Genomic DNA, 25,672 nt, shown 5'->3' with positions numbered 1-25,672 from the left:
TGTAAACGTAAGTTTTAAAACAATATGTGATTAATGTTTTGCTTCATTCAGAGTACACAAAATAGAAAGGAAATTATTTTCTAGGTACTTTCAGGAAACATCACACAAAAGCGCAGGGAGCACCACCCCAGGCAAGAGCATTTGCATTACTGTCTCTCTGTTATCTGCATTAGAATTAGGGCTTCAGAATTTTGGTTAAAAAATATTGTATTAGGAGAGGACATCAAAGACACTTCATTGTAAGTTTGCTTGCATTTTGTTATTGAAGTTTCTAAACTCTGAATATGAAAACATTCAAGAACTTGATATCCAATGTCTATGTTGTGTTCGCCGAGCTGGGAATTTCTGGTGCAGACGTTTCGTCCCCTGTCTCGGTGCCATCCTCAGTGCTTGGGAGCCTCCTGTGAACCGATTCTGTGATCGTTCCTCCGGCATTTGTCGTCGTTTGAATTTGCCGCTTCCGGATGTCAGTTCCAGCTGTCCATTGCAGTGGTCGGTATATTGGGTCCAGCTCGATGTGCTTATTGATTGAATCTGTGGATGAGTGCCAAGCCTCTAGTAATTCTCTGGCTGTTCTCTGTTTGGCTTGGCCTATAATAGTAGTGTTGTCCCAGTCGAACGCATGTTGCTTGTCGTCTGCGTGTGTGGATACTAACGTTAGCTGGTTGTGTCGTTTCATGGCTAGTTGGTGTTCATGGATGCGGATCGTTAGCTCTCTTCCTGTTTGTCGTATGTAGTGTTTTGTGCAGTCCTTGCATGGGATTTTGAACACGACATTGGTTTTGCTCATGCTGGGTATCTGGTCCTTTGTCCTGGTGAGTTGTTGTCTGAGTGTGGCTGTTGGTTTGTGTGCTGTTATGAGTCCTCGTGGTCGCAGTAGTCTGGCTGTCAGTTCGGAAATGCTCTTGATGTATGGTAGTGTGGCTAGTCCTATGGGTTCTGGCATATACTCGTTCAGTTGTCTTTCCGTTAGGCATCTGTTGATGAAATTGCGGGTGTATCCGTTTTTGGTGAATACATTGTGTAGGTTTTCTTCTTCCTCTTTTTGCAGTTCTGGTGTATTGGCAGCTAACTTTAAAAAGTAATACAAAAGTCATCATTAGTCACAAACAGTGAAAGGATAGCAAAACAATGAGTGGGGCCAATTATCATAAATCCCCTGTTTAAACTTCATAGCAGCAGGGGCCTGGCTGAGGTAAAATGAAGAGGAAGTTGATGTCCAGTTCATGGTTAAAAAAATGTAGTTGAGACTTGGGTGAGATGAAGATTGACAGAATTTTAGAAAGGCTAAAATAAAGCAAAATTGCAGATGCTAGAAATCTGAAACAAAATGAAACTGCTCGTGAATCTCAGCAGGTTTGGCAGCATATGTGTCGGGAAAGCAGAGTTAATGTTTTTGAGTCCTGTGACCTATTGAGCATCTCCAGCTATTTCTGCTTCAAGTAGAAAGGCTGATTGTCATTGAGTGTTGGTAGCTGATAACAACTGAATTGGAGACGCTTGAGGATACAGAGAAAAGTAACATTGAAGCTCCTGTGGTAATATCCACAACAACCTAATTCTGTTCAAATGCCGACATGGAATCAGAGACAGGAGAATCACAACATTTAAAATACTTATGCTCAAAATTCTCTGGATAAATCCAACAACCAGATTCATCTCAGTGGTGGGAAAGCTTCTAATTAACTATAATCTCAGCCTCAAGCAATGATACCGGGAGATCATATGGACTAACTTGATATGCTGACTAAAACATCTAATGTGTAACCTGTTTGCCTAAATCATCCGATGAAGGTTTATAATTCTGAATCTTCAGTTTTCTTGCGCATTTAAGCCGGTTTAGAAACGTTGAAAATAGGAGCAGGAGGTGGTCATGCAATTTTTCGAGCCTGCTGTGCCATTCGTCACAATCCTGACTGATTGGATTATCACCTTGTTTCATTAAATCAGCTGATCAAGGCTTGAAATGCAGCATTGTGAGACTCCTGTTTTTTTTAAGGCTGGCAATAAATTATATACCCAGACACCATTTTACTTTGTTTTTCATTTTGTGGTTATTGATCAATTGCAGGTTAACATTTTAAAAAATGATAATCTCAATTCTACAGAAAAGAAAGCATTGAAGAAGAAGTAAGTTTGATTTTTCATGTGGCTAAATTATATTTTTAATGTGGAATCTAACAACATGAAAGAGATTGCTGGAGAGTCAGAATGTCCTGTAAAATAACGTAGAGACTTTCTCATGAAGACATGCCCCGAAAACCAGTCTACAATGTTTGTCCTTAAATTTCTCCAAAAAAACATGAATGGATATTTTCAATATGTATGGTTGCCTCAGATACATTACTGGCAAATGTTGTAACGCCAATACCAAACTCACGGTCTCTTTCTCAACTGTCAAATGTTCCTGTTGATGAATCTTTAGCTTCCTGAGAAAGAACTGATAAGTCTTTTTATCTTCTTGTTGTTTTCTTGTAAGAGTACAGCACCGACACTTTTATCACTTGCATCAATAACTACCTGGAATAGCTTTGCGTTATTAGTTGTCGCTAATATTGGGGCAGTAGTTAACACAAATTTCAGGCTGACAAATGCCTTCTGACAGTTTTCCATCCATTGAAACTTCCTGCATTCCTACAGCAATTCAGTGAGTGAAGCAGCCACACTGCTAAGATTCCGTACAACTTTCTGATAAAACCCAATGGTAGTACTACCAAATGCAGAACAACCTCTGTTATCCGAAGGTCAATTATCCTAATTTCAGATTATCCGAACAAGATAACAAGGTCAATCAGATCAGTTATCTGAGCAATGAGTTATCTGAACAATCAGTTATCCAAACATTTAGTTATCACCACCCGTCTCATTTGGATAATCAAGATAGTTTTGTCATCGTACTGCTCTTTTTGTCGATGGGGCCACCTGTCCATGTTCAATAATATGGTCAGGAGAGTGATTGGTGTTTTCTTGAATTCGCTGTTTGCCAGGTTTATCACCAAGCCTGCCTCCAAAAGTCGAATGAATAATTTTGAGAAATTCTGCAAATTTTCCTTCCATGTGTGACTAAAAATCAGGTATTCAATGTGTACCATGCAATTGGGTAACGAAGAAATTAGTTCATTGTTCAGTCTTTGAAATGTAGCTGGCACATTCTTCATACCACATGACATGACTGTAAACTGGTACAGTGCATTTTGGTTTCACGGAAGTCGGAATTATCTTCACCTTTTTGAATAAAAGGAAGTAGCTACCAGTATCCTTTGAGTAAGTTGTAGTGAGAAATATAATTTTCTTGTCCCATTTTCTCAATATGGTCTTCCAAACTTGATTTAGGTCATGGATCAGATTTCGTAACTGCATGGGATTTGCGTAGGTCAACACATATTCATTGGATATTTTCTGGCTTTGGTACCACTGATATCGGTGATCTCAATTCACTACGACTGATTTTGATTATATTGTCTTTCAGCATGTGTTCAGTCTCTTTCTGAACCTGTGCCAACCTTCAAAGGTTAAGTCTATAGGATGTTGTTTGATTGGAAAAGCATTGCCTCATTCCTGAAGAAGGGCTTATGCCTGAAACGTCGATTCTCCTGTTCGTTGGATGCTGCCTGACCTGCTGCGCTTTTCCAGCAACACATTTTCAGCACAGCATTTTCTCAATCAATATTATGTGTAGCAAGATTAGTAATTCCCAGGTTATTCCCACATATCTCCCCATGTGATTATATTAATTCTTCCAGGTCATTTCGATTTTCAACTGGAAGGTAATTCAGTAGTTTATCCCAGTTTTCCAGAACTTCTTCATTGTTCAATTTCATTTGAGGAGACCAATTCACAATCATCTTAAATTGTTTCGTCACTCTGTGTTGTAACCAGTAACACATTCTCTTCTGTTATCCTATCAAAATAGCTTTTGAATAAAACACATCTCTTCAAGCCACAGACTGTTCACAGAAATAGGTGGAGCAGTGAGCTATTCAGCCCTTTAAGCATGCGCTGCTGTTCAAAATGATGACGGCTGATTACCCAACTCAGTGTCCTGTTCCATCATTCTTTCTGTAAGCTTTGATCCCTTTAGCCCGAAAAAAATCTATTACGTTTTGGGCTCAATCAATTTCTATGACAGTGAATTCCAAAGACTCACTACTGTCAGGGTGAAGAAAGGTTTCCTCATCTCAGTCCAAAATGCCCGAGCCTGAGATCGTGAGACCTGTTTCTGGACTCTCCAGCCGTGAAGAACATCCTTCCTGGTTATCCAATTCTGGACATAAACACTGACTTGTGCTGCATCTTGTGATCTTAGCCTCGGTCAATATGGAATGGTTGTTCTCAGTATTGCCACACTTTGACAGTGTAAGTTAATCTCTTGCTGACCGCAGGCTGGAATCAAGGTAGCCATTTGTTGCTAGAAGAGAGATAGGACTGAGTGCTCACTGCCCATATTCAAAAGGGAAGAAGACCCATTGAGGAGAGGTATTAGAGGTCTTTGTGTAGCTGTAACGGTGGACACTGATAGAAATTACTGACTCCCGTATAAGACACAGGGAATCAGCAAAGGTGACCCATTGTGCTGATTCCTAATTACACATGTTGCACTTTCCAAAAGATAACACACACACATTTTTTCATGCACCCATGCACACTCTCGGACACGTGCACTCTCTTTCTCTTACACACAGATCACTCTTTCTTGCACTCATGCACAGTCACACACATGCACTCTCTTTGACTTACACACACACTCCCGCTTTCTTGCACCCACGCACACACTCATACACATGCACTCTTTTTCTCTTACATTCACTCTCACTCTTTCTTGCACCCATGCACACTCTCACACACATGCACTCTTTCTCTTACATGCACACACTCACACACTCTTTCTTGCACCCACGCGCACACTTACACACATGCACTCTCTTTCTCTTCCATTCACTCTCACTCTTTCTTGCACCCATGCACACGCTCACACACATGCACTCTCTTTCTCTTACACGCACACATGCACACACTCTTTCTTGCACCCATGCACACACTCACACACATGCACTCTCTTTCTCGTACACGCACACGCACACACTATATTTTACATCCATGCACACTCTCATACACTCATACACATGCACTCTCCTTCTCTTACGCACACACACACACACACGATTTCTTGCACCCACGCACACTATCACGCACATCGAATCTCTTTCGCTTACACACACACAAACAAACACACACACACACACACTATTTCTTGCACCCATACACACTCTCGGACATGTGCATTATCTTTCTCTTACACAGACACATCCCTCTTTCTCGTACCCATGCACCCTCTCACACACATGTACTCTCTTCACTTACACACACATCACTCTTTCTTGCAACCACGCACACTACCTCACACATGCACACTCTTTAACTTACATACACACTCACTCTTTCTTGCACCCACGCACACACTCTGAGAGAAATGCACTCTATTACTCTTACACACACACACTCACACACATACACACACACAGACTATTCTTGCACCCACACACACTCTCACGCACACAGACTCTATTTCTCTCACACACACACACTCTTTCTTGCACCCATGCGCACTCTCGAACACATGCACTCTCTTCCGTTACCCACGCACTCACTCCTCCGACCACCCATGCACACCCTCACCCATGCACTCTCTCTCTTACACACACAGTCTTTATTGCACCCAGACACACTCTCACACGGATGCACTCTCTTTCTATTACACACACACACACTTTCTTGCACCCACACACACTCATGGATACGTGCACTCTCTTTTCTCATACACACACATTCTTTCTTGCACCCACGCACACTCGCGCGCACATGCACTCTCTTTCTCTTACACTCACTCTTCCTTGCATCCATACACACCCTCACACATGCACTCTCTTTCTCTCACACTCACGCTTACTCTTATCTGCACGCACGTCCACTCTCACACACATGCACTCTCTTTGTCTTACACACACACTCTTTCTTGCACCCATGCACACCCTCACACACATGCAGTCTCTTTGTCTTACACACACACTCCCGCTTTCTTGCACCCACGCACACTCTCATGCACATGCACTCTTTTTCTCTTACATTCACTCTCACTCTTTCTTGCACCCACGCACACCCTCAAACACAGGCACTCTCTTTCTCTTACACACACACTCTTTCTTGCACCAACGCACACTCTTAGACACATGCACTCGCTTTGTCTTACACGCACACATGCACACACTCTTTCTTGCACCCACGCGGACACACACATGCACTCTCTTTCTCTTACATACCCTCTCACTCTTTCATGCACCAACGAACACACTCTCACACACATGCACTCTTTTTCTCTTACACACACACACACTTTCTTGCACCCACGCACACTCATGGATACGTGCACTCTCTTTCTCTTACACACACACATTCTTTCTTGCACCCACGCACACTCGCGCACACATGCACTCTCTTTCTCTTATACACACTCATTCTTCCTTGCACCCATGCACACCCTCATACATGCACTCTCTTTCTCTTACACACACTCTCAGTCTTCCTTGCACCCGCGCCCACTCTCACACACATGCATTCTCTTTCTCTTACACACACATTCTTTCTTGCACCCACGCACACTCTCACACACATGCACTCTCTTTCTCTTACACACAAACAAACACACACACACTCTTTCTTGCAAACACACACACTCTCGGATACATGCACTATCTTTCTCTTACACACACGCACATTTTTTCTTGCACCCACGCACTCTGTTGCACACATGCAATCTCTTTCTCTTACACAAACACTCACTCTTTCTTGCACCGATGCACACTCATACACATACTCTCTCTTTCCCTTACATACACATTCACTCCTTCTGGCACACACACACAGAGTCTCACACACATGCACTCTCTTTCTCTTACACGCACACACTATTTCTTACACCCATGCACACACTCTCACACGCTCATACACATGCACTCTCTTTCTCTGACGCGCACACACACACACAATTTCTTGCACCCACGCACACTCTCACGCACATCGAATCTCTTTCGCTTACACACACACAAGCAAACACACACACACACTATTTCTTGCACCCATACACACTTTCAGACATGTGCATTATCTTTCTCTTACACAGACACATCCCTCTTTCTCGTACCCATGCACCCTCTCACACACATGTACTCTCTTCGCTTACACACACATCACTCTTTCTTGCAACCACGCACACTCCTTCACACATGCACTCTCTTTAACTTACATACACACTCCCTCGTTCTTGCACCCACGCACACACTCTGAGAGAAATGCACTCTATTTCTCTTACACACACACACACTCACACACACACACACACACAGACTATTTCTTGCACCCACGCACACTCTCACGTACACGGACTCTCTTTCTCTTACACACACGCACTCTTTCTTGCACCCATGCGCACTCTCGCACACATGTGCTCTCTTCCTTTTACCCACGCACTCACTCCTCCTTGCACCCATGCACACCCTCACACATGCACTCTCTTTCTCTTTCGCACACACACATAGACGATTTCTTGCACCCACGCACACTCTCACACACATCGACTCTCTTTCGCATACACACACACACACACACACACACACACACAAACACACACACATACACACACACACTATTTCTTGCATTTCTTGCACCCATACACACTCTCGGACATGTGCATTATCTTTGTCTTTCACAGATACATCCCTCTTTCTGGTACCCATGCACCCTCTCACACACGTGCACTCTCTTTACTCACACACACATCACTTTTTCTTGCACCGCGGCACACTACCTCACACAGGCAATTTCTTTCTCTTACATACACACTCACTCTTCCTTGCACCCACGCACACCCTCAGACACAGGCACTCTCTTTCTCTTACACACACTCTTTCTTGCAACCACGCACACTCACAGACACATGCATTCTCTTTCTCTTACACGCACACACGCACACACTCTTTCATGCACCCACGCACACACTCACACACGTGCACTCTCTTTCTCTTACACACACACACTTTCTTGCACCCACGCACACTCACGGACACGTGCACTCTCTTTCTCTTATACACACTCACGCTTCCTTGCACCATGCACACCCTCACACATGCACTCTCTTTCTCTTACACACACTCTCACTCTTCCTTGCACCCACGCCCACTCTCACACACATGCACTCTCTTTCTCTTACACACACATTCTTTCTTGCACCCACGCACACTGTCACACACATGCACTCTCTTTCTCTTACACACAAACAAACACACACACACTCTTTCTTGCAATCACACACACTCTTGGATACGTGCACTATCTTTCTCATATGCACACACACACACACGATTTCTTGCACCCACACACACTCTCACACACATCGACTCTCTTTCGCTTACGCACACACACACACAAACACACACACACACTATTTCTTGCACTCATACACACTCTAGGACATGTGCATTATCTTTCTCTTACACAGACACATCCCTCTTTCTCGTACCCATGCACCCTCTCACACACATGTACTCTCTTCACTTACACACACATCACTCTTTCTTGCACCCACGCACACTACCTCATACATGCACTCTCTTTAACTTACATACACACACCTGATTTCTTGCACCCACGCTCACTCTCACGCACATTGACACACTTTCGCTTACACACACACACAATATTTCTTGCACCCACGCACACTCTCACGGACACGGACTCTCTTTCTCTTACACACACACACTCTTTCTTGCACCCATGCGCACTCTCGCACACATGTGCTCTCTTCCTGTTCCCCACGCACTCACTCCTCCTTGCACCCATGCACACCCTCACACATACACTCTCTTTCTCTTTCGCACACACACACTCTCACACACATCGACTCTCTTTCGCTTACACACACATACACACACACAAACACACACACGTACACACACACACTATTTCTTGCACCCATACACACTCTCGGACATATGCATTATCTTTGTCTTTCACAGACACATTCCTCTTTCTCGTACCCATGCACCCTCTCACACACGTGCACTCTCTTTACTTACACACACATCACTCTTTCTTGCACCCAGGCACACTACCTCACACATGCAATTTCTTTCTCTTACATACACACTCCCTCTTCCTTGCACCCACGCACACCCTCAAACACAGGCACTCTCTTTCTCTTACGCACACACTTTCTTGCACCCAGGCACACTACCTCACACATGCAATTTCTTTCTCTTATACACACTCACTCTTACTTGCACCCATGCACACCCTCACACATGCACTCTCTTTCTCTTACACACACATTCTTTCTTGCACCCACGCACACTGTCACACACATGCACTCTCTTTCTTTTACACACAAACAAACACACACACACTCTTTCTTGTAAACACACACACTCTCGGATACGTTCACTATCTTTCTCATATGCACACACACATACACGATTTCTTGCACCCACGCACATTCATACACATGCTCTCTCTTTCTCTTACATGCACATTCACTCTTTCCAAAACCCACACACACAGTCTCATACACATGCACTCTCTTACTCTTACACACACACGCACACACCATCTCTTGCACCCACGCACACTCTCACGTACATCGACTCTCTTTCGCTTACACACACACACACACACAAGCACACACACACACACACTATTTCTTGCACCTATACATGTGCATTTCCTTTCTCTTACACAGACACATCCCTCTTTCTCGTACCCATGCACCCTCTCACATACATGCACTCTCTTCATTTACACACACATCACTCTTTCTTGCACACATGCACTCTCATTCTCTTACATACACACTCCCTCTTTCTTGTACCCACGCACACACTCTGAGAGAAATGCACTCTATTTCTCTTACACACACACAGAGAGACTATTTTTAGCACCCACGCGCACTCTCACACACATGGACTCTCTTTCTCTTACACACACACAGTCTTTCTTGCACCCATGAGCACTCTCGCACACATGCACTCTCTTCCTGCTACCCACGCACTCACTCCTCCTTGCACCCATGGACACCCTCACACATGCACTCTCTTTCTCTTACAGACACACTTTTTATTGCACCCACGCACAGACTTACACAGATGGACTCACTTTCTATTACACACACACACACACACACACACACACACACACACACACACACACACTTTCTTGCAAACACACACACGCTCGGATACATGCACGATCTTTCTCTTACACACACACATTTTTTCATGCACCCACGCACACTCTCGCACACATGCACGATCTTTCTCTTACACACACACATTTTTTCATGCACCCACACACACTCTTGCACACATGCACTGTCTTTCTCTTACACACACACGCACTCTTTCTTGCACCCACGCACACTCTCGGGCACGTGCACTCTCTTTCTCTTACACAAACATCACTCTTTCTTGCACCCACGCACACTCACACACATGCACTCACTTTCTCTTACACACACTCCCGCTTTCTTGTACCCACACACATTCTCATACATATACACTCTCTTTCTCTTACATACACTCTCACTCTTTCTTGCACCCATGCACATAGTGTCACACACATGCACTCTTTTTCTCTTACACACACACTTTTTCTTGCACCCACGAACACTCTCACACTCATGCACTCGCTTTCTCTTCCACGCACACAGGCACACTGTCTTGCACCCGCACATGCACTCTCTTTCTCTTGCATATGCACTCACTCTTTCATGCACCAACGCACACACTCTCACACACAGGCGCTCCCTTTCTCTTACACATGCACTCACTCCTCCTTGCACCCTCGCATACCCTCACACACATGCACTCTCTTTCTCTTACCCACACACACACACACACACACTCTTCCTTGCACCCGCGCACACTCTCAGATACGTGCACTATCTTTCTCTTACCCCCAAACATTCTTTCTTGTACCCACGCACACTCTCGCACACATGCACTCTCTTCCTGTTACCCACGCACTCACTCCTCCTTGCACCCCATGAACACCCTCACACATGCACTCTCTTTCTCTTACACACACACTCTTTATTGCACCCACGCACACTCTTGGACACGTGCACTCTCTTTCTTTTACACACACATCACTCTTTCTTGCAACCACGCATACTCACACACATGCACTCTCTTTGTCGTACACACACACTCCCGCTTTCTTGCACCCACGCACACTCTCATATACATGCCCTCTTCTCCTCTTACATACACTCTCACTCTTTCTTGCACCCACGCACATAGTGTCACACACATGCTGTCTCTTTCTCTTACACACACACTCTTTCTTGCATCCACGAACACTCTCACACTCATGCACTCGCTTTCTCTTCCACGCACACAAACACACTTTCTTGCACCCACACATGCAATCTCTTTCTGTTGCATATGCATTCACTCTTTCATGCACCAACGCACACACTCTCACACACAGGCACTCTCTTTCTCTTACACACACACTCACTCCTCCTTGCACCCTCGCATACCCTCACACAAATGCAGTCTCTTTCTCTTACCCGCACACACACACTCTTCATTGCACCCATGCTCACTCTCGGATACGTGCACTATCTTTCTCTTACACACACACATTCTTTCTTGCACCCACGCACACTCTCGCACACATGCACTCTCTTTCTCTTACACACAGTCACTCTTCCTTGCAACCACGTAAACCCTCGCACACATGTACTCTTTGTCTCTTTCACACACACACATTCTTGCACTCACACACAAGCACTCTCTTTCTCTTACACACACACTCACTCTTCCTTGGACACACACACCCTGACACACATGCACTCTCTTTCTCTTACACACACATTCTTTCTTGCACCACGCACACTCTCACACACATGGACTCTCTTTCCTTTGCAAACACACACTCTCTTTTTTGCACCTATGCACACTCTCGCACACATGCACTCTCTACCTGTTACCCACGCACTCACTCCTCCTTGCACCCATGCACACCTCACACACATGAACTCTCTTTCTCTTACATACACACTCACTCTTACTTGCACCCATGCACACACTCGCACACACATGCACTCTCTTCCTCTTACACACACTCACTCTTCCTTGCACCTACGCACACCCTAACACTCATGCACTCTATTTCTCTTAAACACACACACTTTCTTGCACCCACGCACACACTCACACACGTGCACTCTCTGTTACACACACACACTGTTCCGTGCACCTACGCACACTTCACATACATGGACACTCTTTCTTTTACAGTCACACACACACACACACTTTCTTGCACCCATACACACTCTCACACAGATGCACTCTCTTCCTGTTACCCACACACTCACTCCTCCTTGCACCCCATGAACACGCTCACACATGCCCTCTCTTTCTCTTACACACACACTTTTTATTGCACCCACGCACACTCTCGCACAGATGCACTCTCTTTCTATTTCACACACACACACACACACACTTTCTTGCAAACACCCAAACTCTCGGATACATGCACGATCTTTCTCTTACACACACACATTTTTTCATGCACCCACGCACACTCTCGCACACATGCACTCTCTTTCTCTTACACACACATTCTCTCTTTCTTGCACCCACGCACACTCTTGGGCACGTGCACTCTCTTTCTCTTACACACACATCACTCTTTCTTGCAACCACGCATACTCACACACATGCACTCTCTTTGTCTTACACACACACTCCCGCTTTCTTGCACCCACGCATACTCTCATACACATGCACTCTTCTTCTCTTACATGCACTCTCGCCCTTTCTTGCACCCACGCACATCGTGTCACACACATGCACTCTCTTTCTCTTACACACACACTTTCTTGCACCCACTCACACACTCACACACGTGCACTCTCTGTTACACACACACTGTATCGTGCACCCACGCACACCCTCACATACATGGACTCTCTTTCTTTTACAGCCACACACACACACACTTTCTTGCACCCATACACACTCTCACACACATGCACTGCCTTCCTATTAGCCACGCACTGACTATTCCTTGCACCCATGCACATCCTCACACATGCACTCTCTTTCTCTTACACACACATCACTCTTTCTTTCACCCTCACAGATACCCTTGCACACATGCTCTCTCTTTATCTTACACAAACACTCTCTCTTCCTTGCACCCCCGCACACCCTCAAACACATGCACTGTCTTTCTCTTACACACACACTCACTCTTTCTTGCACCCACGCACATTCTCACAAACATGCACTCTCTTTCTCTTACACACATACGCACACACTATTTCTTACACCCTCGCACACTCTCACACGCTTACACACATGCACTCTCTTTCTCTTACGCACACACACACGATTCCTTGCATCCACGCACACACTCACACACATTGACTCTCTTTTGCTGACACACACATTCTTTCTTGCACCCACGCACACTCTCACACACATGCACTCTCTTTCTCTTACACGCACACGCACACTCTATTTCTTACACTCACGCACACTCTCAGACGCTTATATACATGCACTCTCTTTCTCTTACGCGCACACACACACGATTTCTTGCACCCACGCACACACTCACACACATTGACTCTCTTTTGCTTACACACACATTATTTCTTGCACCCACACACTACTCTCACACACGTGCACTCTCTTTCTCTTACACGCACATGCACACACTATTTCTTACACCCACGCACACTGTCACACGCTTATACACATGCACTCTCTTTGTCTTACCCGCACACACACATTCTTCCTTGCACCCACGCACACTCTCGGATACGTGCACTCTCTTTCTCTTACACACAGTCACTCTTTCTTGCACCCACGTAAACCCTCACACACATATACTCTCTTTCTCTTACACACACACTCACTCTTTCTTACACCCACGCACACTCTCACACACATGCACTCTCCGTCTCTTACACGCACACGCACACTCTATTTCTTACACCCACGCACACTCTCACATGCTTATACACATGCACTCTCTTTCTCTTACGTGCACACACACACGATTTCTTGCACCCATGCACACACTCACACACATTGAATCTCTTTCGCTTACACACACATTCTTTCTTGCACCCACGCACACTCTCACACACGTGCACTCTCTTTCTCTTACACGCACATGCACACACTATTTCTTACACCCACGCACACTCTCACACGCTTATACACATGCACTCTCTTTCTCTTTCGCACACACACAAACGGTTTCTTGCACCCACGCACACACTCACACACATTGACTCTCTCTCGCTTACACACACATTCTTTCTTGCACAGACGTACACTCTCACACACATGCACTCTTTTTCTCTTACACAGACGCACATTTTTTCTTGCACCCACGCACTCTGTCGCACACATGCAATCTCTTTCTCTTACACAAACACTCACACTTTCTTACACCCACGCACACTCTCATTCACATGCACTCTCTTTCTCTTACATACACTCACACTCTTTCTTGCACCCACGCACATAGTGTCACACACATGCACACTCTTTCTCTTTCACACACTCTTTCTTGCACCCATGAACACTCTCACACACATGCACTCTCTTTCACTAACACAGACGCACATTTTTTCTTGCACCCACGCACTCTGTCACACACATGCAATCTCTTTCTCTTACACAAACACACACTCTTCCTTGCACCCACGCACACTCTCATACACATGCACTCTCTTTCTCTTACATACACTCACACTCTTTCTTGTACCCATGCACATAGTGTCACACACATGCACTCTCTTTCTCTTACACACACACACTTTCTTGCCCTCACGCACACTCTCACATACATGGACTCTCTTTCTTTTACAGTCACACACACACACACTTTCTTGCACCCATACACACTCTCACACACATGCACTGCCTTCCTATTACCCACGCACTCACTACTCCTTGCACCCATGCACATCCTCACACATGCACTCTCTTTCTTTTACACACACATCACTCTTTCTTTCACCCTCGCAGATACCCTTGCACACATGCTCTCTTTTTATCTTACACAAACACTCTCTCTTCCTTGCACCAACGCACACCCTCAAATACATGCACTCTCTTTCTCCTCCACACACAAGTTCACCCTTTCTGGCACCCACGCACACTCTCGGGCACGTACACTATCTTTCTCTTACATACACATCTCTCTTTCTTGCACCAACGCACACTCATCACATGCACTCTCTTTCTCTTACATACACTCTCACTCTTTCTTGCACCCACGCCCACAGTGTCACACACATGCACTCTCTTTCTCTTCAACACACACTCTTTCTTGCACCCACAAACACACTCACACACATGCACTCTCTTTCTCTTCCACGCACACACGCACACTTTCTTGCACCCACACACACACTCACACACATGCACTCTCTTTCTCTTGCATAAGCACTCACTCTTTCATGCATCAATACACACACTCACACACAGGCACTCTCTTTCTCTTACACACACACACTTTCTTGCACCCACTCACACTCTCACACACGTGTACTCTCTTTCTCTTACCCGCACACACTCTTTCTTGCACCCATGCACACACTCACACACATGCACTCTCTTTCTTTTACAGTCACACACACACACTTTCTTGCACCCATGCACACTCTTGCACACATCCACTTCCTTCCTGTTACACACACACTCACTCCTCCTTGCACCCATGCACATCCTCACACATGCACTCTCTTTCTCTTACACACACATCACTCTTTCTTGCACGCAGGCACACTATCTCACACAAGCACTCTCTTCTCTTACACTCTCACTCTTTCTTTCACCCTCGCAGATACCCTTGCACACATGCACTCTCTTTATCCTACACAAACACTCTCTCTTCCTTGCACCCACGCACACTCTCACACACATGCACTCTCTTTCTCTTACACAGACACACTCACTCTTTCATGAACCCACACACTCTCATACACATGCACTCTCTTTCTCTTACATACACTCTCACTCTTTCTTGCACCCACGCCCACAGTGTCTCACACATGCACTCTCTTTCTCTTCCACACACACTCTTTCTTGCACCCACGAACACTCTCACACTCATGCACTCGCTTTCTCTTCCACGCACACACGCACACTTTCTTGCACCCACACACACACTCACACACATATGCACTCTCTTCCTCTTGCATACGCACTCACTCTTTCATGTACCAACGCACACACGCTCACACACAGGCACTCTCTTTCTCTTACACACACACTCACTCCTCCTTGCACTCTCGCATACACGCACACACATGCACTCTCTTTCTCTTACACACACACACTTTCTTGCAACCACGCACACTCTCACACACGTGTACTCTCTTTCTCTTACCCGCACACACACTCTTTCGTGCACCCTTGCACACTCTCGGATACGTGCACTATCTTTCTCTTACACACACACACACACACACATTCTTTCTTGCACCCACGCACATTCTCGCACACATGCACTCTCTTTCTCTTATACACACACATTCTTTCTTGCATCCACGCACACAATCACACACATGCACTCTCTTTCTCTTACACGCACACAAGCACACACTCTTTCTTGCACCCACACACACTCACAAACATGCACTCTCTTTCTCTTACACACTCACTCACTCTGCCTTGCACCCACGCACACTCTCACACACATGCACTCTCTTTCTGTTTTACACACACACAATATTTCTTGCACCCATGCACACTCTCACACACATGAACTCTCTTTCTCTTACATACACACTCACTCTTCCTTGCACCTACGCACACCCTCACACACATGCACTCTCTTTCTCTTAAACACACACACACTGCTTCTTGCACCCACGCACACTCTCACATACATGGACTCTCTTTCTTTTACACACACACATTCTTGCGCCTATGCACACTCTCGCTCACATGCACTGCCTTCCTGTTACACACGCACTCACTATTCCTTGCACCCATGCTCATCCACACGCATGCACTCTCTTTCTCTTACACAGCCATCACTCTTTCTTGCACGCACGCGCACTCTCTCACACAAGCATTTTCTTCTCTTACACATACATCACTCTTTCTTACACCCTTGCAGATACCCTTGCACTCATGCTCGCTCTTTATCTTACACTCACAATCTCTCATACACATTCACTCTCATTTCTTCCATACACTCTCACACTTTCTTGCCCCAACGCACAGAGTCTCACACACATGCACTCTCTTTCTCTTACACACAAACACTCTTTCTTGCACCCACGCACACGCTCACACACATACACTCACTTTCTCTTACACGCACACACACACACACTTTCTTGCACCCACGCACAGTCTCATACACATGCACTCTCTTTCTCTTCCACACAATCTCACCCTTCCTTGCACCCACGCACACCCTCCCACACATGCACTCTCTTTCTCTTATACACACATTCTTTCTTGCACCCACACACACTCTCATACACATGCACTCTCATTCTCGTACACACAAACAAACACACACACACACCCACACACTCTTTCTTGCAAACACACACACTCTCGGATACATGTACTATCTTTCTGTTACACACACGCGCATTTTTTTCTAGCACCCACGCACTCTGTCGCACACATGCAATCTCTTGCTCTTACACAAACACTCACTCTTTCTTGCACCCACGCACACTCACACACATGCACTCTCTTTCTCTTACAAACACACTCCCGCTTTCGTGCTCCCACGGACACTCGCACACGCTTATACACATGCATTCTCTTTCTGTTACAGACACACACTCTTTCTTGGACCCACGCGCACACTCACACAAATTGACTCACTTTTGCTTACACATACATTCTTTCTTGCACCCATGCACACTCTCACACACATGCAATCTCTTTCTCTTACACAAACACTCACTCTTCCTTGCACCCACGCACACTCTCATACACATGCACTCTCTTTCTCTTACACAGACGCACATTTTTTCTTGCACCCACGCACTCTGTTGCACACATGCAATCTCTTACTCTTACACAAACACTCACTCTTCCTTGCACTCACGCACACTCTCATTCACATGCACTCTCTTTCTCTTACATACACTCTCACTCTTTCTTGCACCCACGCACATAGTGTCACACACATGCACTCTCTTTCTCTTACCCGCACACACACACTCTTCCTTGCACCCACGCACACTCTGGGATAAGTGCACTCTCTTTCTCTTACACACAGTCACTCTTTCTTGCACCCACGTAAACCCTCACACACATTTACTCTCTTTCTCTTCCACACACACTCACTCTTTCTTGCACCCACGCACAATCTCACACACATGCACTCTCTGTCTCTTATACGCACACGCACACTCTATTTCTTACACCCACGCATACTCTCACACGCTTATACACATGCACTCTCTTTCTCTTACGCGCGCACGCACACGATTTCTTGCACCCACGCACTCACTCACACACATTGACTCCATTTCGCTTACACACACATTCTTTCTTGCACCCACGCACACTCTCACACACATGCACTCTCTTTCTCTTACACGCACATGCACACACTATTTCTTACACCCACGCACACTCTCACACGCTTATACACATGCACTCTTTCTCTTACGCACACACACACACGATTTCTTGCACCCACGCACACACTCACACACATTGACTCTCTTTCGCTTACACACACATTCTTTCTTGCACCAACGCACACTCTCACACACATGCACTCTTTTTCTCTTTCACAGACGCACATGTTTTCTTGCACCCACGCACTCTGTCACACACATGCAATCTCTTTCTCTTACACAAACACTCACTCTTTCTTACACCCACGCACACTCTCATTCACATGCACTCTCTTTCTCTTACATACACTCTCACTCTTTCTTGCAGCCACGCACATAGTGTCACACACATGCACACTCTTTCTCTTACACACACTCTTTCTTGCACCCACGAACACTCTCACACTCATGCACTCGCTTTCTCTTCCACGCACACACGCACACACTCTTTCTTGCACCCCCCACGCAAATGCACTCACTTTCTCTTGCATACGCACTCACTCTTTCATGCACCAACGCACACGCTCTCACACACATGCACTCTTTTTCTCTTACCCGCACATACACACTCTTCCTTGCACCCACGCACACTGTCGGATACGTGCACTGTCTTCCTCTTACACTCACACATTCTTTCTTGCCCCCACGCGCACTTTCGCACACATGCACTCTCTTTCTCTTACACACAGTCACTCTTTCTTGCACCCACATAAACCCTCACACGCATTTACTCTCTTTCTCTTACACACACACTCACTCTTTCTTGCACCCACGCACATTCTCACACACATGCACTCTCTTTCTCTTACACACATACGCACACGCTATTTCTTACACCCTCGCACACTCTCACACGCTTATACACATGCACTCTCTTTCTCTTACGCACACACACACGATTCCTTGCATCCACGCACACACTCACACACATTGACTCTCTTTTGCTTACACACACATTCTTTCTTGCACCCACGCACACTTTCACACACATGCACTCTCTTTCTCTTACACGCACACGCACACTCTATTTCTTACACTCACGCACACTCTCAGACGCTTATACACATGCACTCTCTTTCTCTTACGCGCACACACACACGATTTCTTGCACCCACGCACACACTCACACACATTGACTCTCACACACATTGACTCTCTTTCGCTTACACACACATTATTTCTTGCACCCACACACACTCTCACACACGTGCACTCTCTTTCTCTTACACTCACACATTCTTTCTTGCCCCCACGCGCACTTTCGCACGCATGCACTCTCTTTCTCTTACACACAGTCACTCTTTCTTGCACCCACGTAAACCCTCACACACATTTACTCTTTCTCTTACACACACACTCATTCTTACTTGCACCCACGCACATTCTCACACACATGCACTCTCTTTCACTTACACGCACACGCACACACTATTTCTTACACACTCGCACACTCTGACACGCTTATACACATGCACTCTCTTTCTCTTAAGCACACACACACACACACGATTCCTTGCAACCACGCACACACTCACACACATTGACTCTCTTTTGCTTGCACACACATTCTTTCTTGCTCCCACGCACACTCTCACACACATGCACTCTCTTTCTCTTACACGCACACACTATTTCTTACACCCACGCACACTCTCACACGCTTATACACATGCACTCTCTTTCTCTTACGCATGCACACACACGAATTCTTGCACGCACGCACACACTCACACACATTGACTCTCTTTCGCTAACACACACATTCTTTCTTGCACCCACGCACACTCTCACACACATGCACTCTCTTTCTCTAACACAGACGCACATTTTTTCTTGCACCCACGCACTCTGTCACACACATGCAATCTCTTTCTCTTACACAAACACACACTTTTCCTTGCACCCACGCACACTCTCATACACATGCACTCTCTTTCTCTTACATACACTCACACTCTTTCTTGCACCCACGCACATAGTGTCACACACATGCACTCTCTTTCTCTTACACACACTCGTTCTTGCACCCACGAACACTCTCACACACATGCACTCACTTTCTCTTGCATATGCACTCACTCTTTCATGCACCAACGCACACACTCTCACACACATGCACTCTCTTTCTCTTACCCGCACACACACTCTTCCTTGCATCCACGCACACTCTCGGATCCGTGCACTATCTTTCTCTTACACTCACACATTCTTCCTTGCCCCCACACCCACTCTTGCACACATGCACTCTCTTTGTCTTACACACAGTCACTCTTTCTTGCACCCACGCACACTCTCACACACATGCACTCTCTGTCTCTTACACGCACATGCACGCACTATTTCTTACACCCACGCACACTCTCACAAACTTATACACATGCACTCTCTTTCTCTTACCCGCACACACACTCTTCCTTGCACCCACGCACATTCTCGGATACGTGCACTATCTTTCTCATACACACACACATTCTTTCTTTCACCCACGCACACACTCGCACACATGCACAATCTTTCTCTTACACACAGTCACTCTTCCTTGCACCCACGTTAACCCTCACGCACATGTACTCTCTTTCTCTTAAACACACACACTTTCTTGCATCCACGCACCCTCTCACACACATGCACTCTCTTTTTCTTACACGCACACACTCTTACTTGCACCCACAGACACTCACACACATGCACTCTCTTTCTCTTACACACATATTCTTTCTTGCACCACGCACACTCTCACACACATGCACTCTCTTTCTGTTACACACACACACATACACACTATTTCTTGCAACCACGCACACTCGCACACACATGCACTCTCTTTCTCTTACACACACTCACTCTTCCTTGCACCTATGCAAACACTCACACACATGCACTCTCTTTTTCTTAAACACAGACACTTTCTTGCACCCACGCACACTCTCACACACGTGCACTCTCTTTCTGTTACACACACACACTGTTTCTTGCACCCACGCACACTCTCATATACATGGACTCTCTTTCTTTTACAGTCACACACACACACACTTTCTTGCACCCATACACACTCTCGCACACATGCACTGCCTTCCTGTTACCCACACACTCACTCCTCCTTGCACCCATGCACATCCTCACACATGCACTCTCTTTCTCTTACACACACATCACTCTTTCTTTCACCCTCCCAGATACCCTTGCACACATGCACTCTATTTCTCTTACACACACACACTTTCTTGCATCCACACACACTCTCACACAAATGCACTCTCTTTCTCTTACACACACACTCACTCTTTCTTGCACGCAGGCACACTCTCAGGCACGTGCATTCTCTTTCTCTTACACACACATCACTCTTTCTTGCACCCTCCCAGATACCCTTACACACATGCACTCTCTTTCTCTTACACACACACACCAGCTTTCTTGCACCCACGCACACTCTCATACACATGCACTCTGTTTCTCTTGCATACACTCTCACTCTTTCTTGCACCCACGCCCACAGTGTCACACACATGCACTCTCATTCTGTTCCACACACACTCTTTCTTGCACCCACGAACACTCTCACACTCATGCACTCGCTTTCTCTTCTACGCACATACGCACCCTTTCTTGCACCCACACACACACTCACACACATGCACTCTCTTTCTCTTGCATACGCATTCACTGTTTCATGCACCAACGCACACACTCTCACACACAGGCATTCTCTTTCTCTTACACACACACTCACTCCTCCTTGCACTCTCGCATACCCTGAAACCCATGCACTCTCTTTCTCTTACACACACACACTTTCTTGCATCCACACACACTCTCACACAAATGCACTCTCTTTCTCTTCCACGCACACACGCACACACTCTTTCTTGCACCCACACACACTCACACACATGCACTCTCTTTCTCTTACACACTCACTCACTCTGCCTTGCACCCACGCACACCCTGACACACATGCACTGTCTTACTCTTTCACACACATTCCTTCTTGCACCCATGCTCACTCTCACACACATGCACTCTCTTTCTGTTTTACACACACACACAATATTTCTTGCACACATGCACACTCTCACACACATGAACTCCCTTTCTCTTACATACACACTCACTCTTTCTTGCACCCACGCACACACTCGCACACACATGCACTCTCTTTCTGTTACACACACACACACTGTTTCTTGCACCCATGCACACTCTCACATGCATGGACTCTCTTTCTTTTACACACACACATGCACACACACACACACATTCTTGCACCTATGCACACTCTCGCACACATGCACTGCCTTCCTGTTACACACGCACTCACTACTCCTTGCACCCATGCACATCCTCACACATGCACTCTCTTTCTCTTACACACACATCACTCTTTCTTGCACCCAGGCACACTCTCTCACACAAGCACTCTCTTCTCTTACACACACATCACTCTTTCTTGCACCCTCGCAGATACCCTTGCACACATGCTATCTCTTTATCTTACACACACACACTCTCTTCCTTGCATCCACGCAAACCCTCAGACACATGCACTCTCTTTCTCTTACACACACACACACTCTTTCTTGCACCCACACACACTCTCATACACATGCACTCTCTTTCTCTTCCACACAAACTCACTCTTTCTTGCAACAACGCACAGTCTCATACACATGCACTCTTTCTCTTCCACACAATTTCACTCTTCCTTGCACCCACGCCTACACGCACACAACATGCACTCTTTTTCTCTTATACACACACTCTTTCTTGCACCCACACACACTCTCATACACATGCACTCTCTTCTCTTACACAAACACTCACTCTTTCTTGCACCCACACATACTCTCATACACATGCACTCTCTTTCTCTTTCACACTCACTCTTTCTTGCACCCACGCACAGTCTCATACACATGCACTCTCTTTCTCTTCCACACAATCTCTCTCTTCCGTGCACCCATGCACACCCTCACACACATGCATTCTCTTTCTCTTACAGACACACACTCTTTCTTGCACCCATGCACACTCTTACACACATGCAATCTCTTTCTCTTACACGCACAAGCACGCGCACACACTATTTCTTGCACCCACGCACACTCTCACACACATGGACTCTCTTTCTCTTACACACACACACACATTTTCTTGCACACACACACACTCTTGGACATGTGCACTATCTTTCTCATAAACAGACACATCCCTCTTTCTTGCACCCATGCACCCTCTCACACACATGCACTCTCTTCACTTACACACACATCACTCTTTCTTGCACCCATGCACACTCCCTCACACATGCACTCTCTTTATCTTATACCACACGCACTCTTTCTTGCTCCCACGCATCTCTCGCACACATGCACTCTCGTTCTCTTTAACACACTTACGCCTTCTTGCACCCACGCATCTCTCGCACACATACACTCTTTCTTGCACCCGCGCACCCACTCACACACATGCACTCTCTTTCTCTCACACACACGCTATCTTATACTGTCGCATGCATGCAATCTCTTTCTCTTACATACACTTACTCTTTCTTGCACCCACGCACACAGTCTCACACACATGCACTCTCTTTCTCTTACACACACACTCACTCTTACTTGCACCCACGCACACCCTCACACACATGCACTCTCTTTCTCTTACACAGACACATCCCTCTTTCATGCACCGATGCACCCTCTCACACAAATGCACTCTCTTCACTAACACACATATCACTCTTTCTAGCACCCATGTACACACTCTCACAGACATGCACTCTCTTTCCCTTACATACACACACACACACACTATTTCTTGCACCCACGCACAGTCTCACACACATAGACTCTCTTTCTCTTCCACACACACACACACACACTCTTTCTTGTGCCCATACACACTCTCACACAAATGCACTCTCTTCTTGTTACCTACCCACTCATCCTCCTTGCACCAATGCACACCCTCACACATGCACTCTCTTTCTCTTACAGACACACTCTTTTTTGCACCCATGCACACTCTCACACAGATGCACTCACTTTCTCTTACACACACACACTTTCTTGCAAACACACACACACTCACACACATGCACTCTCTTTCTCTTACACACACACACACTTTCTTGCAAACGTACACACTCTCACACACATGCACTCTGTTTCGCTAACACACACACTCCCGCTTTCTTGCACCCACGCACACTCTCATACACATGCACTCTCTTTCTCTTACATACACTCTCACACTGTCTTGCATCCACGCACACAGTCTCACGCACATGCACTCTCTTTCTCTTAGACACACACTCACTCTTCCTTGCACCCACGCCCACAGTCAGACACATGCACTCTCTTTCTCTTACATACACTCTCACACTTTCTTGCATCCACGCACACAGTCTCACACACATGCACTCGCTTTCTCTTACACGCACACATGCATACACTCTTTCTTGCACCTACATACACACTCACACACATGCACTCTCTTTCTCTTAGATACACACTCACTCTATCATGCACCAATGCACACACTCTCACACACATGCACTGTCTTTCTCTTACACACACTCACACACACTCTTTCTCGCACCCACACACACTCTCGGATACGTGCACACTCTTTCTCTTACACACACTCACTCTTCCTTGCACCCACGCACACCCTCACATACATGCACTCTCTTTCTCTTGCACACACACTCTTTCTTGCATCCACGCACACTCTCACACACATGCACTCTCTTTCTCTTACACGCACACATGCAGACTCTCTTACTTGCACCCACACACACACTCACACACACGCACTCTCTTTCTCTTACATGCACACATGCAGACTCTCTTACTTGCACCCACACACACACTCACACACATGAACTCTCTTTCTCTTACACACACATACATTCTTTCTTGCACCCACACACACTCTCGGATACGTGCACTACCTTTCAGTTACACACACGCATGTTCATTCTTG

The sequence above is a fragment of the Chiloscyllium punctatum genome, chromosome 24 (genome assembly GCF_047496795.1).
Source record: "Chiloscyllium punctatum isolate Juve2018m chromosome 24, sChiPun1.3, whole genome shotgun sequence".
NCBI classification, from domain to species: Eukaryota; Metazoa; Chordata; class Chondrichthyes; order Orectolobiformes; family Hemiscylliidae; genus Chiloscyllium; species Chiloscyllium punctatum.
The sequence above is the reverse complement of the archived record's forward strand: the minus strand, read 5'-3'. Positions refer to the sequence as shown.